The sequence below is a fragment of the Acinonyx jubatus genome, chromosome F2, assembly GCF_027475565.1.
Source record: "Acinonyx jubatus isolate Ajub_Pintada_27869175 chromosome F2, VMU_Ajub_asm_v1.0, whole genome shotgun sequence".
NCBI classification, from domain to species: Eukaryota; Metazoa; Chordata; class Mammalia; order Carnivora; family Felidae; genus Acinonyx; species Acinonyx jubatus.
This window is the reverse complement of record NC_069394.1, coordinates 35706515-35721883: the sequence shown is the minus strand read 5'-3', so window position 1 is coordinate 35721883 and position 15369 is coordinate 35706515. Positions and strand designations below refer to the sequence as shown.

The 15369-nt window shown below is 44.3% G+C and overlaps 1 pseudogene; it reads left to right on the top strand.

Annotated features, from left to right (window-relative positions):
• The first annotated feature begins 2486 nt into the window (after positions 1–2486).
• Positions 2487–14537, top strand: LOC113600493 (40S ribosomal protein S15-like; annotated as a pseudogene).
• Positions 14538–15369: the final 832 nt, after the last annotated feature.

Here is a 15369-nt window from a genome sequence, read left to right as displayed (position 1 = left end):
GTTGAGGTGATGCCATATGCTCAGCAGGTCAGGTTGCATTGACACTATTCCAGGGGTATAGCCCAAGAAGATCCATGGGCCTCTTTCCACGCCAACCTGAGCTCTGTTGCTCTCTGAGAAACACATGCTCGTCAGAGCAACTGATGTCAGAGAACACAGGGACCCGATTTGATGGACACCGTCTATAGCACAAATACCTCCAGGTGCTCCACCCCAAATACCTAGACACACAGCCGTCACGTCTATTACTTTCTAATGGTCCCCAGTGGCCACGTGAGAGATGATCTATCACTCCTCAAACATAATTAAATACTCAGGAGAATCCCACTGTGCCCTCCCTCCCAGCTTCGCCCCAGCTTTGCCTCAGTTCCCCAGCTTCCTGAGGCCAGCGTCATCTGGACAGGCAGGACAGAGTTACCCCAAGAGCTATCAACCGAATTCTGCCCAGTATCTGTGTTCCATGTGGATGTCTCCCATTCTCTCTCTCCAGCCAACAAGATGGGTTCAGGGGCTGCAGCGGTTCACTTTTTATCTCTGCGTCCCTGTCCCCATCTCTCATCCTCCGCTCTACTTGGTGCCTGGAACTTAGTATGTGCTCCGTAAATGTTGAATCGGAGTAGGAGTATGAAAGCAAGGAAGCAAAGGAATGCAGTATTTTGCAGAGAAAATGTTAAAGGAGAAGTAAACCCTAGAGACCTTTACGTTGAGCCCCGACAGGGAACAGTCAGGGAGACAGAGGCTGTGGCTCCCCCTAAGACGTGATGAGCCTCAGCGGCAGGACCAGCGTCCAGGTGTCCCCCCTCTCGCTGTGCTGCTGTGCTGCCTCTTATTTCCTTCCTCAGTCATCATCTACCGTTCTTCTCAGAGAGACTCCAGGAGTCTGCAGGGCTCTCTGTCAGCTCCACCTCTCCCTGAAGTCACTAGTTCATTAACTACAGTATAACTTAGCCTGGCCTCATCACAAAACCAAATCAATAAATATTGATTGAATGTCTACTACGTCGACAGCCAGGTGAGAATGAGGGAAGGCAGGAAGCAAAGAAGAGAGAAGCTGTGTGCAGCTTCTCTGCCTTATTAATGATCAGTCTGACACCCCCGTGCACATTTGAAACACAGTCCTGTGAAGGCAGCAGGCATGCTTGTGGGCTTTCGGCTAGGAAAGATAAGGTGGGGAGGTCTCCGCTGCCTCTAGAGAAAGCCCCTTTCCCCCCCAGGCAAGAGGGAGAGGAGAATGTTGTGTAAATAATGAGACCCAAACTACACCCTGTTCATGTACCAGGATTCCAAGAATGATTAAACCTGACTATAGCTCCAGGATAAACAGAAATTTAACATTGCAATTGCCCGTGCACTTTCTCTCCATGTCTGTCTGTCCCTCTCTGTCACACACGCGTGCACACACACAATGTGAACATCTGCTACCCCCTCACTGGTCCATAAGGGAGGCAGTTTAGTTTGATGGAAAGGTAACACTGGGTGCACTTAAAACACTTGACTGCTGGCCCTGCTCAGGCTCGTTCACTGGGATCCTGGCTTCCTCATTGCTCCAGGCCCCTACTTGTCCATTTTTAAAAAGTATAATGCTAATCTCATTATTTATTTGTTTTACAAGGATAGCTTCATGGATGTAACAATCCTTACAAGCCGAACTGCTGTATGCCCCACACAGCTGAAGTATTCCTTGAAAGTTGACTATAGACTTCAAGTGACTGATGGGACAAGTGTCCTTATAAAGAGGAAGCACCAGAGAGCTCACTGACTGTCTCTCTCCCTCTCCTCCATTTGAGGACACAGTGAAAAGGCAGCAGTCTGCAAGAGGGCTCTCACCAAAGCCAAATGGGCTGGCACTTTGACCTTGGACTTCACAGCTTCCAGAATGGTGAGAAAAGAAATTTCTGTAGTTCAATCTACCCAGTCTATGGTGTTTTCTCATGGCAGCCACAAAACGAATCTCAATAAATTAAAAAGGAGAGAAACAACACAAAGTATGTTCTCTGATCACGATGGAATGAAATTAGAAATCAATAGCAGGAAAAAATTGGGGAAACTCACAAATATGTGGAAATTAAACACTACACTTCTATATAACCAATGGATCAAAGAAGAAATCAAAAGGGAAATCAAAAAAATGCTTTCAGGTGGGGTGCCTGGCTGGCTCCATTGGAGGAGCGTGCAACTCTTCATCTCGGGGTCGTGAGTTCCAGTCCCACGACAGGTGTAGAGATTACTGAAATAAGTAAAACTTAAAAAAAAATAATTTGAGGTGAATGAAAATGAGCACACAACGTATCAAAATGTATAGAACTCAGCTATCACGGTGCTTAAAGGGAAATTCATAGCTGTGGCTGCTTATATTAAGGAGAAAGATCTCAAACCAATAACCTGATCTTCCATCCTGAGATACTGCAAAAGGAATAAACTAAACCTAAAATGAGCAGAAGGAGGGAAATAGCGATTAAAATGGGAATTTAGGAAGAGCCGACAAGATGGCACAAGTGGAGCAGGAGAAACGCACCTTCCTCAAGCTCACCTCCCCCGGGCAGACCTGAACCAGCTGCTGGACACGTCCTACAAGCAGTTGATGCGGTGCCCAAAAGACACGAGGCTCAGCCCAGGTCTGTGGAGGACGCAGCACTCCCTACTGGAGCTCCCGTGCAAGGTCAAGAAAGAGGCTTCCCACACAGGGAAGCTGGAGGTGGTTAAGATGCATGTTCCATCCTGCCCAAGATGGTGGGCAGCATGGTGGATGTCTACAATGGCAAGATCCTCAACTAGGTAGAAATCAAGTCCCAGACGATTGGCCACTACACGGATGAGTTCTCCATCATCCACAAGCCTGTGAGGCCTGGCCGACCCGTCGTCGGGGCCACCTACTTCTCAGCTTTATCCCTCTCAAGGAGCCTGTTTCACCAATAAATTTTTTCTATCTTCTTAATTTCATTTATTTTGAGAGAGAGACAGAGAGATCAAGAGGGGGAGGGGCAGGGCGAGTGGGAGAGAGAGAATCCCAAGCAGGCTCTGCACTGTCAGCATGGAGCCCGATGTGGGGCTCCAACTCACAAACCATGAAATCAGGACCTGAGCCAAAACCAAGAGTCGGACAATTACCTGACTGAGCCACCTAGGCACCCCCACAGGCTGTTCCACCAATAAAGGCACAGACTTCTCTAAAATAAAAAATAAATAAAAATCATTATTTTTAAACTTTTTTTTAATTTTTATTTTTGAGAGACAGAGACAGAGCATGAGCAGGGCAGGAGCAGAGAGAAGGAGACACAGAATTTGAAGCGGGCTCCAGCTCTGAGCTGTCCACACAGAGCCCGATGCTGGGCTCGAACCCACGAATTGTGAGATCATGACCTGAGCCCAAGTCGGGCACTTAACCAACTAAGCCACCCGGGCACCCCCAAATAGTAATTAATTAATTAACTAATTAAAGTGAAAATTTAAAGAAATAGAGGCTAGAAAAACCACAGGAAAGAAATCAATGAAACTAAAAGCTGGTTCTTTGAAAAGAATCAGCAAAATAGACAAACAATTAGCTAGATTGACTAAAAGCCACCTACAAACAGACTTTTGGATTTAAACAGACTTTTTGCTATGGATAGGGCCCTCAGACCCCTACTCATCCTTTACAACAGCCACAGAGACTGAAGCTTTAAAAGCTGATGGTCTGGTCAACACAAAGGCAAGACTGGAAACCAAGTGTCCTGTCCACTCCCTGGGGCCTCTGACCCACCGCATCAAATGCCTGCATGTCAACTTGTATTTGAAAGGCAATAGGAAACCTAATGAAGAGAAACTTGTCATGATATGAGCTGAGAAATCCTGAGTAAATCAAATCATTGCCTCCTACTTTGTCTTCAGCACAAGTCAACAAGTGTCCTATTTTGACTCATTTGAAGAAAGGATTACTCTGCCAAGCACTGGACCTACTTTGTCTGATTGCTTAAGAACAACCCAAGGCTACAACAGATGTGGTAGGAGAGAACTTATATCATGCTTGTATAAATAGCTGTTCTCTTTCAGGATCATAGCGACGTTCGGGATTATAATCCTAGACAGGAAAAAGTTGAGCAGTGGAGGAACTAGGATGTGCACTGTACTAGAAAATATGCTCTATTTTATGGGAGCAGAATCCCCAGAACATTCCCTGCATCTCTCACAGTATTTCAGAAGCACTGCCCCCAGGGGTGTGTGGCAAAATCTAGGATGACCCTACTCTGTGATTTTGGAGAGAATGCTTGAGTCTTTCCTGAGGAAAGAGGAGCCTTCCTAGAACAAAATCAAAATCTCAGGACACTGCTCTGATGGGAGTCCCTAAATTGGTCTCCCTATTGAGCAAACAGCTTATGGCGGCCCCTACTATTCTGTGTAGGGGCATGACTACTCTCAAACATGGAGACTTTGCCCCCCCCTTTTGAAAGTTTATTAATTTTGAGAGAGAGAGCGAGAGCAGCATGAATAGAGGAGGAGCAGAAAGAGAGAGAGAGAATTCCAAGCAGGCCCAGTGCTATCAGCACAGAGCCCAACAAGGGGCTTGATCTCACAAACCATGATATCGTAACCTGAGCCAACATCAAGAGTCATATGCTTAACCAACTAAGCCACCCAGGCGCCCCTAGACTTTGTCCCTTTTAAGTAATATTTTCTCACAGGGTTCCAGCAATAGACATGCCTTCACAGTTCCAGCTAGGCTTGCTCTCCTTCTTGATATGAATTTCATTCAGCTAATGAGAGAGTAGAACCTGAAGGCAGGGAGAGGATTTTAGTTGCAGTCAAATGAGCTTGGGTCAAAGGAAGGAGTCTTGGAGTTATAATAACAACAGTTATTGACTGAGCGCTTGCTATAGCCAAAAAGTATTCAAAGTACTTTATGTGGATTAACTCATTCAATCTCAAAAATTGTAATACAGCTACTCTTATTGACTCCATTTTATAGATAAGGAAACTGAGGCAGAATCTTTAAGGAATCTATCCAATGTCACAAGAGGCTAGGTTCCATTAAGTCCTTTCTTTCTTTCTTTCTTTTTTTTTTTTTTTCACCACCCCACATAACCAGCCTTTTGAGGGAGTCAGCTTTAAGATTTGGGGATACCCGGGCGCCTGGATGGCTCAGTCGGTTGAGCGTCCGACTTCGGCTCAGGTCATGATCTCACAGTCCGTGAGTTCGAGCCCCGCGTCGGGCTCTGTGCTGACAGCTGAGAGGCTGGAGCCTGCTTCGGATTCTGCGTCTCCGTCTCTCTCTGCCCCTCCCCTGCTCATGCTCTGTCTCTCTGTCTCAAAAATAAATAAAAACATTTTAAAAAAATTAAAAAAAGAAAAGATTTGGTGCTACCAAGTACTGTTTGGAATCCTATAAACAAACCTCCGTCTTCCATTTGAAAAGACTGGAGTCTAGAGTGTCCACTAGTGTTAATGATAGAAGAGTTAATTACATAAGGCACAATATATAGCTCTAGTTTCAGTAGTTAGAGACCACCAAACCACAAATTCATTTGCTAGATCCTTATAAAATAATTCTGGATATTTCTGGGAAAAGAGAGAGCCTTGCCCAAGGGTTCTAAACCCTGGCTGCTCATTAAAATCACCCGAAGAACGTTAAAAAACGTTGAATCAGAATCTCTAGGGCAAAGCTTGGACAACTGCATTTTTTTTAATCACCCAGGGGAATGCAGTGCGTAGTGAAGGTTGAAAAGCACTCGCTTTGCCAGTATTTGATATATTCTTGCCTCTTGGAATGCCAACACTCTAGTTAATAACCCAACTGGTGACAGTGGAACAGGGTTGGGGCATCTTAGGAAAGCAAAGCCAGAATGGCTGCTGGTGTCCTGAATTCTTTCTGTGAATTAAGAACTACTCGGGCGCGTGGGTGGCTCAGTAGGTTAAGCATCTGACTCTTGATCTCAGCTCAGGTCTCCACCTCAGGGTGGTGGGTTACAGCCCTGCGTGGAGCCTACTTAAAATAATAATAATAATAATAATAATAATAATAATAATAATAATAATAAATAAAAGAACCATTCACATAGCATGTAACTACTTCCAGGTATTTCATATAAACATGACATTAAGTTAAAGAAGGTAAGTGCCGGAGCAAACACAAGCTTTTGCAAGTAAACTGGCTTGTGTTTGTCTAATCCAGAAAGGTTTCAGCAGACCTATCCGACATCCACACGTATCTCAGCCTTAGACTTTCCCTCTCTTGGCATGCAAAGGCCTAAGGGTCCCAGACTAACCATCTGGCCTCAAAGCTAAAATCAGGCTGAGATCTAGACAGTCAGTTATTTAAAAAAAAAATAAAAATAAATTAAAAGAAAAAAAAGGAAAGTGTGGGCCAAATGAAGGACAGGCAGTCTCTCCCAACAGAAGAAAATTGGCCTGCTGGCCCCGAGGGCATGGGCTAATGTACAGGACCAGAGGAAAGAAGTGGAAAGGAAACAGAATGCCATCTCTCAAGCCTGCCCCCCACTCCCTCCTGCACAACATAAACAAACAGTTGTTTGAATCACTTTGCTTCTCCTTTTTGATCCTGCACAGTGATAAAGACCATTCCTATGGTGTTTTCAGGGGTAGTTACAGAAAACTGCATTTTGTCAGTTTGAATAAGTCAATTTGAATGAGTCCATTTTTTTTTTTAAAGGCTGAGATCAAACGGAGGTGAAGGAAAGTGGGGAGTGGGGTTAAATGGTCCATTTGAGATGTTTGCCTTGGGTTACATGAGAGGGAAAACAGAATGTGCGCCCCTGGGCAACACGATGCAGGGCCCTCGCGGCGTCCCCAAGCATCTTGCAGTAAGGAGAGGCACAGGATCAGGCCAATCCCTAGACTCAAGGCAGCACGTTGAAATCCAACTCCTTTTCTAAGGCAGAATTAACCTGAAGACTTGAGTTAATAAAAGCTCTTTGATGAGCCATGATGAACAATGACCAAAGCATCAGGGTCCAAAGAAAACAATTACAAATGGAAAAATAGCTGAAACTGTTTCTTACATTTGTCACTGAAATGCAAAGTGTGTGCTATGAACATTAAATGTCTCGGCGAGTCGTACCTGTGGTCAATTTACCTGGGATCTGACGACGTCATTAAAGCGAACACAGTAACACACCAGTGGTCTTGCTTTGAATTCTGAAACCTGTGAATTTTTACGAGTTGTCTTCTTTTTTGCACATTTCATAGCACGCAGAAAGACTGAACTGCAACACTGTCTTTCCCCATCCCCCTTTCCCCACCCCCTCAACCTTTCCTTTTAAGTTTTGGCCCATATGCTAATGACAAAGGGAACACCGGGAGGGAGGGCTTTCCACTCTAAGATCCTTTGGTGCCCAGCATGGGCTGGAGTCAGGGAAGGAGGGGGTTCACTTCCATCAAGAGACTGAGTGTCTCAAATTGGATCCTCTGCTTTTTTCCAAGGAGGAAAGCCTTCTTGATGAGGCTGATCATAAGGACAGATAGGGATACTGCTAGCCAAGGTTTCTTAACTTTCTTTATTTCAGGTTTGCATATTCACTGACAAAGATCCTCATTGTTGAGAAACTGTCTGAAACCTTTTTATATGCATTTAAGCAAAGTGAATTTGCTTTCTCTAATCCCTAGGAGGAGGGCAGAGAATCGCTATTTATTAAAATTTTAAAGTGAGCCAAGTCTCTCACAAACACCCTCATTTTAAATCCTGTAACTACCCAGTGAGGTCAGCATTATTACTTCCCTTTTACACAGATAAAGAAACTAAGGTTCAGAGAGGGAAGATAACTTTTCCAAGGTCACACAGTAAACCCACGGTAGAGCCAGAGACTTCACTGGTAACATGATTAAGACTCAGGGATGGAGGCTGGAGGATTGTGGGGAGCAGAACAGAAAGAGCTACAAGACTGGAACTTCGATGAAATACAACTGCATGAGCATGATGGAAATAACGTGGACTTGGGATTTAACCAAAATGCTCGAATTCGCCTTCACTGCTGAGCGGTTTATCCTCAGGCACATTATTTCCTCTCTGTCAATTTCTCCATCCTAGTGTGTATGGAGATATGCGGGGCACCTTGCTGATCACTTTTCCTGTATGTCACGTATATCTAAGACAGCTCACATTCACATGCACCCTGCAAGCTGTTATTGATGTCCTAGTCCATTTTATGCCACCACCTAGTGAAAATCTCTGGAAATAGGGAGGTGATTGTGAACAAGGCAAGTACGCCCCTTGCCCTCACATAGCTTGCGTTCTAGGGATAATTCGAGGTATGAGTGGGTTATCATGTCTAGCACATAGTGTGACTTTAGTTTTAAACGTCAGTTTTCTCTTCCTTTGCCATAATTCGCCTCGTTGTGCTCCACGGAGTTCAGCTATTAACCTCAATCACATAAAATTAACAGTTTTAGAATCAAAAATGGTTAACGAGCAGCAGCTGTGTGTGGTCTAACATCGCACGGAAGGGAGAAGACCAGCCTTGATTTAAAACAGTAATAGAAGTAACGTCCCAGCGGAAGCTTGAATCACACTATTTTCCTTGACTTCCCAGAAAGGCAAGTCCATCCCTTGCTTTGTAAAACCAGGTTCTAATAGCAAGGCATCAAAACAGACTGTTGAATGCTCACTGAGGTAGAAAACCAGAGCCCAAAAGCAGTGTCCCACACTAGGAGCCAACAGGTGGGAACAGGGGCATGGCAGGTGTAACAGCAAACAGAGGCAGGCTGGCTGGCCCGTTGCCCACCTGGGCAGACTGACCGACCGCAGCCACCAGCCACAACCCAGAGCAGGGCAACACTGCCGGCCTTTCTCCCGGAAGCTAATCTAACCAAGAGAAAAGCACCCAAGAAAAAACAGTACCACTTTGAACCCAGGCAAGGCTTTGTCAAGGGGGATGCCCAGAAAAATGCACTCTGCCCAAAGGGAATGCTCCTTCGGCAAAAATTAGGCTGCTCAAAGAATTTGACTCCATTAACATCTCAATGACCCCACGTAAGCTTTCAATGATCAAATCTCATTAATAGTACTCTCAAGGACAATTACCTATCATTATGGATGTATTGCTTTGCCCTTTTAATTAGGATGATAATGTCCAGTGTAAATAAAGCCTTTTTTGCTAATTTCAGTTGTGCACAATGAATAGGCTTTTTTTCTTTTACTTTCCCCCGTCCCCCCTTTCCCTTAGGGTTCTTTGGACTGAATTTACTCCGGTTCCTGAAGTGTGGAAAAAGTAAACAAGGTTTTGTTTGGATTCTCTGGGCTCAAACACACAAAAGTGCCGGAAAGTTATCCCAATGAAAATAATTATTCTGCGGTTTGACAATAGTTTCAGAAAATGTTATAGAACAAAAAAAAAATTCCAGAGTTTTTGTTATAATTAAAGAGGTTGGGTGGGGGGCTATTTGGCCTATTTCCAACTGCTTTGTATTTCCACAGAAAGGTAAACAACTTAAAAAATTCATGTTAAATTTTAGCTACATGGGTATTCGGGTCATTACAAAAAGGATCCCACTTGGCAGATTAAATATTTCACATGATTACCTCAAATTCAGGTGCAAAAACTTAAAGTAATCGATATAAAATTTCTGAGAGATGAGATGAAACAAAGGACTTACAAAAAGAAACAAAAATCATTGAAACAAGTGACTTTAATCTTTCCTCGTGGCCCTTAGTGATCTTAGTCTAGTTTGTGAGAATGGACTTACCTCTGGGGAATGTGCTAATGGTCCCCAGGGTACAGGTGTCCCTCATGTGACACAGCCAGCTTGTCTCTGGAGAAACCTCTGGCCAAGAGCAGTCGGAAGTGGACGCCACGCCTCACTTATGAGAACAAGAACATCTCCCTGGCCTGTTTTGCATGTTGTTCTGAGGCTAAAAATAGGCCAAGACTTATTAAATGGCTTGAAGTTCTACAGCAGAAAATAACTCGTCACAAAAATGCCAACAGTTAGGTGGTTAAGATTATAAGTGATTATTGTATTCTTTCTTTCCACAGTGATTACTGAAATGAATTCCATAACTTTGTGGTAAAAAAATTAGGAAGTAAAAAATATATGATGCTATATAAGGTAACTTTAAAAAATACTATCTTCATTGGCCCATTTAAGGGGTTTTTATAATGGTTGGTTCTCACCTCAATTACCATTTATAGAGAGGGGCTTGCTTAAAGTAGGGTAAACCCTAATGTCCTCCACAAATCTATGAAACCTCTCTTCTATTTACCATTTAAAAAAAAAAGATATTTTTTTCCTTTTTTACAAAAAAAAGTTCACTTATTTTGATAGAGAGTGAGCGAGCACAGGGAGGAGCAGAGAGAGAGGGAGAAAGAGAACCCGAAGCAGGCTCTTTGCTGTCAGAGCAGAGCCCAATATGGGGTCCATCTCACGAACCGTGAGTTTATGACCTGAGTTGAAATCAAGACTCCAACTTTGAATTAGGTGAGCCACCCAGATGCCCTGATGTTTGTATCTTTTTAAAGATCTTTATCTCTTTATCCACAAAATCCTTGAAGATGATCTCTGTTATATTCCTAACAAATATTGAAAAATATGGAGACTGAAGAATGTGTAAACAAGCCTTTAAAAATCTGTATTTCTTGGGGTGTCTGGGTGGTTCAGTTGGCTTAAGATTCTCTCTCCCTCTGTGCCCCTCTCTCCGGCTTGTGCACACTCTCTCTGTCTCTCTCTCTCTCAAAATAAAAATAAAATAAAGACCCATATTTCTTTGGTTATAAGAAATAATATAAGCCCACAAAAATTTTAGAAACTATAAAATAGTACCTAAAAAAATTATCCATAGGGGCGCCTGGGTGGCTCAGTCGGTTAAGCGGCCGACTTCGGCTGAGGTCATGATCTCGTGGTCCGTGAGTTCAAGCCCCGCGTCGGGCTCTGTGCTGACAGCTCAGAGCCTGAAGCCTGTTTCAGATTCTGTGTCTCCCTCTCTCTGCCCCCTCCCCCCCGTTCATGCTCTGTCTCTGTCTCAAAAATAAATAAACGTTAAAAAAAAATTTAAAAAAAATTATCCATAAACCTACCAACTGGAATCAACTGTTGTCAGTATTTCTGTGTAACAGGCAGGAAGCCCATCACAGCTGGGGGCTCCTTTCCAAGAGGCTCCGGCCCTCTCAGTTGAGGGCAAGCATGCCAGGGCTCAGTTGTGTTTGTCAGCAGACCTATTTATGCCCCTTGTAACGGAAGTGATTTACTTGAACATTACATAAATTAGGGAAATACGAGTAAGAAAACAAAGAGAGTCTCTATGCAAACCAGATCGAATGTTTTGGAAAGACTCCACAGAGGCAGGAGTTTTGTTTTTTTGTTTTGTGTTTTTAAATAGAAGGGATTCTGCGCTCAGGTTGCCTTGACTTCAGTTTGAGATGGAGCTCTTCCCAGGCACTGTATTCTATGTTCTAGAACAGCTGTGGGCAGACTGAGGCTGGGCCAATCACTTCAGTCCAATAAACCACGATCTGGAAATTAATAGGCTTCAGCTTCCCTACCTATGAGATAAAATCACCTGGCTGGAAAACTCTGTATCTAGAAGACTGGAGAGGCTCTCTCAAGGACATCTGCTAGTTCCATACACTCTTGAGGATTTGCCCCAGATCCTGCAGTTGGATAACAGTTTAAATTATCCAAAGCTTTATCTCAATCCCAGCTCAAGTTTTCCCGTGCCGCCCCAGGGAAAGGGCCCCCTTCTTCCCCTCATTGCTGTTTCTTTTGGTTTTCATAATTTAGAAAGTGCCCCCAGAATGGTTAGGGGTGAGTCAAACTCCACCAAAGCTGTGTTGGTCCAGACTCCTACCCAGATCTACTCTGTTTAAGAAGGTTGGAGAAAAGGGAGCATGGTCAGGTGACGTTCCTGGATGGAGTCCCAGCTAGGTGCTGAGGCAGGAGGAGGCTTTCCAGAGACTTTCTGGCAGACCAAATGAATGGACTAGGCAGCAGCCGGCTCATTTTCCATTTGCGCCTCCCCAGAGGCATCACTGCCAAGATAGTACGAGGGGCTCTGGCAGTGACCTCTGTTGTCTTTGCCTATCTGGACCGTACCCCTCTTCCCACTGTTGCCGTGGGGACCCCTACCCTTGTCCCAGTGGATGCCATTTGGTGGGTCTATCAGTCAAAGTGCTAGAGCAAGCAGGCAGGAGGCCATCCGTCCCGAGGTAGGCCGGTTAGATGCCTTCTCTGGGATCTGAATCTTGGGCTAAGGGGCAGAAAACGGTGTGCCAGCAGCACCCTGAGCAGACCATTAACTCATTCCTGCTGACTCAGAACCTGAGAGCAGTCTCAGTTCCTGTCCCTCCTGAGCCTGAATATTTGGATTTCTTCTTGATTCTGTTAGCTGTCCATATGTTTCCACTGAAATCTGTTTCTGGCTAAAGTATCCCAAACCAATTTCTTCTGACTGAATCCTGAGGGACATAATTCATTCAGTGTGTGTATGTGTGTGTGTGTGCACGCACACGCATGCATATATGTTGTATGTATGTGTGTATACATATACACCCAAATATGTGTGTTTTGCCCTGGAAGCAGGGTCTGTTCATTTTACAGTCAATCATACAACAAATACATATTCAGTTTACCACATATATTCCTTCCACTAACATCTAGGCCACTGAGCTAGGAGTAGAAAGCAGTAAAAGGAGTAAGATTCAATGCTTTGCTTTGAACCCGTGGTGCATGTGTGTGTATGTGCTTAGCCAGGAGAAGAATCCCACAAACTCACCATACCCTGTTGTAGTGGACACCTATTGGATTATAAGCCTTGTCCTTCTAAATTGGTGGCAGTGGGATTGGGGCAGGGAGTGGTAGCTATTTCTCCTGCACGCTGCCTGCCGCAAGCTAAACCCCTCATCCAACCTAGGCCAATCATATTTCTCTCCCAGGAACTTAGAATGGGGAAGGGAAACAGGTGTGGGAGGGGAGGAGCGAGAAGGAGAGAAGGACAGAGAGAAAGGTTGAGACACGGAGTTAGTGGGTTTCCTCCATGTGGGTCAATCATAAACACTTGAATGGAATAGGAAACCATCTTCTGCCCATGGAGTGCATGAGTAACACAGCAAGGTAGTTTGCCGAGAAAGAAGAATGGCGGGACCATCAGTGAGAAACCAAGATGAGAGGCGGTGAGAGGCCACCCAGCTACAGGCCACAGACCCTTTTTGAGACCTACATGCACTTCTGTCTTTGGATTCCGTGCGACCCCTGGATCCCAATAATGTATTCTCACTTGCATGACCAGCTCAAGTACTTGCAACTCAGAGTCCTAACTAGTACAAGCATGAATTTCAAGTGCTGTGGAAACCCAACCTATAGAAAGACACTCTCTAGGGTGAGAAGAGACCCTATAAGGCTGTCTGTACATGGTAGGTATTATTTCACCCCTCTTTTGTCAGACTCACAGAACGTTCACCTTTCCTTACATCCCGAAATGCTACTGTCGGTCTTGGATTTCATGTTGTGTCACTCCACTGAATCCTCCAAGTGGGATTAGTTGAATTCTGTTTCATCGTGGAAGACAACTATTTTTAAATGTAGGCTTATGTTTTTACATTTAGGGTAACCACTCCTAAGATACTTGCAGAATTAGATACTTCAGCATTGGCATATTTTGCTTTCATTGCTGCGTTCTGCTGTTCAATAGCTTCCATTTCTATGTTCCATGAACATAAATAGATTACCACCACAGATTAAGATTTGAAGCAAGTCTGGAGTGCCTGGGGTGGCTCAGTTAGTTAAGCGTCTGACTCTGGCTCAGGTCATGATCTCACCATAAGTTTAAGCCCCGCATCGGCTCTCTGCTTTCAGCACAGAGGCTGCTTCGGATCCTCTGTCTCCTTCTCTCTCTCTCCCTCTCTCTCTCTCAAAAATAAAACTGCCTTGGTGGCTCAGTTGGTTAAGCATCCAGTTCTTGGTTTCAGCTCAGGTCACAATCTCATGGTTTGAGAGTTCAAGCCCCGCATGGGGCTCTACACTGACAGGGCAGAGCCTGTTTGGAGTTCTTTCTCTCTCCCTCTCTCTCTGCCCCTCCCCTGCTTGATCTCCTTCTCTCTCTCAAAATAAATTAATTAATTAATTAAAAAAAAAAAAGATTTAAAGCAAGTCTGACATTCACACAGTCCTTCACAAGGACACCATCAGAGGGCATACAGTGAAATTTATCAGTTGTAGCCTATACTGCACAGCATATAATACCAAATCTTTTCCTGTCATGGTTGCCATGACTAAGAACTCTTTGGTCCCATCCAAATCCTTGCTGACGCCATTCATTAACACAGCTAACTAGAGGGTACTGTTCACACCTGTGCACTCGTCAATCGAATACACCACTGATAATTCTAGAGTCGCTTAACTGATGTGAAAATTTTGGAAAATTAACTGGACATGTCGTTCGGCTGCTCGTGTTCTTTCGTTGTCTTGAACAGTGCCCGCCTGCAGGGAGCACGGCCTTTCCAGGGAGCACAGCCTTTCCTGTGCTCTCCCGGTGTCCGTCTGCAGGCCGGGGACCCCAGGAGACTGCCACTCTGGAGTTCAGGCTGCAGGCCCACTGTGGTTCTCCCATTAAGCCCTGACCTCTAATGTGCCTCTCTCAATTATAAAAATGACCTTTTGGCCTCCATCTTTAATCTTTACTTTGTTTCTCACCTTGTTCAGAACCTAGGTGTGGGAAAAAAGTGCAATTGACTGGGGGCTCCTTTGGCAAGCCCAGAAGACCATACCTCTAATTTTTCCCTCCTCATTTTGCACATGCTGAGTTCCAGTTTCTCCCAGTTGCTGGTTAGGGCAGATATATTTTGCTTCATTCAATAAGTACTTTTATAAGCTCACATCGGTAAAAGGTTTAAATGTCCTAATGTCAAATTCATAACCGCATTTTTTTAATGTGTATTTATTTTTGAGAGAGAGAGAGAGAGAGGGAGAATGAGAGGCGGAGGAGCAGAGAGAGCGGGAGACGCAGAATCTGAAGCAGGCTCCAGGCTCTGAGCTGTCAGCACAGAGCCCGACGCGGGGCTCAAACCCACGGACCAGATCTTGAGATCATGACCTGAGCTGAAGTCGGATGCTTAAACCCACTGAGCCACCCAGCTGTCCCCATAACCTCATACTGCAGCAACTTCATTCACTTTATTCACATGTTAAAATGAACTTCTGAAATGTTTATCTTCTTTTTTAGTTTGGCAAAGTTTTCATCCTGTATTGTCTCATTTATCCTTATTCTCCTTATGGTTTTTTATAACAAATATTGATTTGTGTTCTTTAGATACAGTCATTCTTTATATATTAAACATAGCAATATTCTTGATTTCCACAGAGAAATAGTCTCTCACAGTTTTCTTAAAATAGGTGGCCCTTTCAGTCTAAAGGGTTTTGTTGTTGTTTTTCCCTCATCTATGCTAAACGCAT